Source organism: Lolium rigidum, chromosome 2 (assembly GCF_022539505.1).
Source record: "Lolium rigidum isolate FL_2022 chromosome 2, APGP_CSIRO_Lrig_0.1, whole genome shotgun sequence".
In the NCBI taxonomy this organism is placed as follows: Eukaryota; Viridiplantae; Streptophyta; class Magnoliopsida; order Poales; family Poaceae; genus Lolium; species Lolium rigidum.
This window is the reverse complement of record NC_061509.1, coordinates 154,502,283-154,505,162: the sequence shown is the minus strand read 5'-3', so window position 1 is coordinate 154,505,162 and position 2,880 is coordinate 154,502,283.

Genomic DNA, 2,880 nt, shown 5'->3' with positions numbered 1-2,880 from the left:
TGTTGAAATGGTAGTTCTTGAATATGGAATGAAGTTGGAATATTTGTTCGGAGTCCCGGATGTGATCCCGGACATCACGAGGAGTTCGGAATGGTCCGGAGAATAAGATTCATATATAGGATGTCATTTTATGTGAATAAAATGTCGCGGAAGGTTCTATGGAAGGTTCTAGAAGGTTCTAGAAAAGTCCGGAAGAAACCACCAAGGAAGGTGGAGTCCACAAGGGACTCCACCTCCATGGCCGGCCAGCCTAGTGGGGGTGGAGTCCCAAGTGGACTCCACCATAGGGGGCCGGCCACCCCCACATGGGAGGTGGGAATCCCACTTTTGGGTGGGAGTCCTAGTTGGGCTAGGTTTGCCCCCTCCTATGGAAGGTTTTGGTTTCGGGTCTTATTCGAAGACTTGGACACCAACACTTGGGATCCACCTATATAATGAGGGGCCAAGGGAGGGGGCCGACCACCCCAAGTCCACAAGCTGGCCGCCCCCCATAGAGTGGCCGGCCATCCCCTCCCAAACCCTAGCTTTGTTCCTCCACTTCATATTGCCCGGTTTGCTTAGCGAAGCTCCGCCGGACTTCTACACCGCCACCGACACCACGCCGTCGTGCTGTCGGATTCAAGAGGAGCTACTACTTCCGCTGCCCGCTGGAACGGGAGGTGGACGTCGTCTTCATCAACAACCGAACGTGTGACCGAGTACGGAGGTGCTGCCCGTTCGTGGCGCCGGAACCGATCGTGATCAAGATCTTCTACGCGCTTTTGCAAGCGGCAAGTGAACGTCTACCGCAGCAACAAGAGCCTCATCTTGTAGGCTTTGGAATCTCTTCAAGGGTGAGACTCGATACCCCCTCGTTGCTACCGTCTTCTAGATTGCATCTTGGCTTGGATTGCGTGTTCGCGGTAGGAAAATTTTTGTTTTCTATGCAACGTTATCCTACGAGTGGTATCGAGCCGTGTCTATGCATAGATGGTTGCACGAGTAGAACACAATGGTTTGTGGGCGTTGATGCTCTTGTTATCTTTAGTTGAGTACTTTGCATCTTTATGGCATAGTGGGATGAAGCGGCTCGGACTAACTTTACATGACCGCGTTCATGAGACTTGTTCCTCGTTCGACATGCAACTTGTATTGCATAAGAGGCTTTGCGGGTGTCCTGTCTCTCCTACTATAGTAAAGATTCAATTTACTCTTCTATTGACAACATTAGTATCAACGTTGTGGTTCATGTTCGTAGGTAGATTAGATCTATATCGAAAACCCTAAACCACGTAAAATATGCAAACCAAATTAGAGAGCGTCTAACTTGTTTTTGCAGGGTTTGGTGATGTGATATGGCCATAATGTGATGATGTATATGTATGAGATGATCATTATTGTATTGTGGCAACCGGCAGAGCCTTATGGTTGTCTTTAAATTTCATGTTGAGTAGTATTTCAAAGTAGTTGTAATAGTTGCTACATGGAGGACAATCATGAAGACGGCGCCATTGACGTTGGTGCTTCGCCGACGATGATGGAGATCATGCCCGAAGATGATGGAGATCATGTCCGTGCTTTGGAGATGAAGATCAAAGGCGCAAAGACAAAAGGGCCATATCATATCACATATGAACTGCATGTGATGTTAATCCTTTTATGCATCTTATTTTGCTTAGATCGCGACGGTAGCATTATAAGATGATCCCTCACTAAAATCTCAAGATAATAAAGTGTTCATCCTTAGTAGCACCGTTATCAAGTCTTGTCGTTTCGAAGCATCTCGTGATGATCGGGTGTGATAGATTCAATAAGTACATACAACGGGTGCAAGACAGTTTTGCACATGCGAGATACTAAGGTGGCCTTGACGAGCCTAGCATGTACGAGACATGGTCTCGGAACACATGATACCGAAAGGTAGAGCATGAATCATATGGTTGATATGATGAACACTTTGAGTGTTCGCCAATGAAATCACACCTTTTCTCGTGATGATCGGGTTTAGGTGCGGTGGATTTGGTTCGTGTGATCACTAAGACAATGCGAGGGATATTGTTTTGAGTGGGAGTTCATCTAGTTTTTTAATTATGTAGAATTAAAATTTGAACTCAATTTGTCATAAACTTAGTCTAAACTATTGCAAATATATGTTGTAGAGATGGCGTCCCCAATCAATTTTAACCAGTTCCTAGAGAAAGAAAAGCTTAAGAGCAACGGTAGCAACTTCACCGACCGGTTCCGTCATGTGAGGATCTTCCTCTCCGGCGGAAATCTGCAATATGTGCTTGATGCACCGCTAGGTGACCCTCCTGCAGAAACTGAAACCGATGAAGTAAAAGTCTGTTTACGCGACTCGGAAAACTCGGTACTCTCAAGTTCGAGTGTGCCATCTTATGCGATCTGGAATCCGATCTTCAAAAACGTTTTGAGCACCACGATCCTCATGAGTTGATGAAAGAGTTGAAGACTATTTTTGAGACTCATGCGGCCGTGGAATGCTATGAAGCATCGAAACAATTTTTCAGCGGTATGATGGAAGAAGGCAGCTCGGTTAGTGAGCACATGCTCGCCATGACCGGGCATGCGAAGAAACTCAGTGACTTGGGAATAGTGATTCCTAACGGATCGGGGATTAATCGTGTCCTTCAATCACTGCCACCAAGTTACAAGAACTTTGTGATGAACTACAATATGCAGAACATGAACAAGGAGTTACCCGAACTCTTTGGCATGCTAAAAGCTGCTGAGATTGAGATCAAGAAAGAGCACCAAGTGTTGATGGTCAACAAGACCACCGGTTTCAAGAAACAGGGCAAGTCTAAGGGAAAATTCAAGAAGGGTGGCAAGAAAGCTGCCACGCCTCCTGTGAAACCTAAGAACGGCCCTAAGCCCGATGCT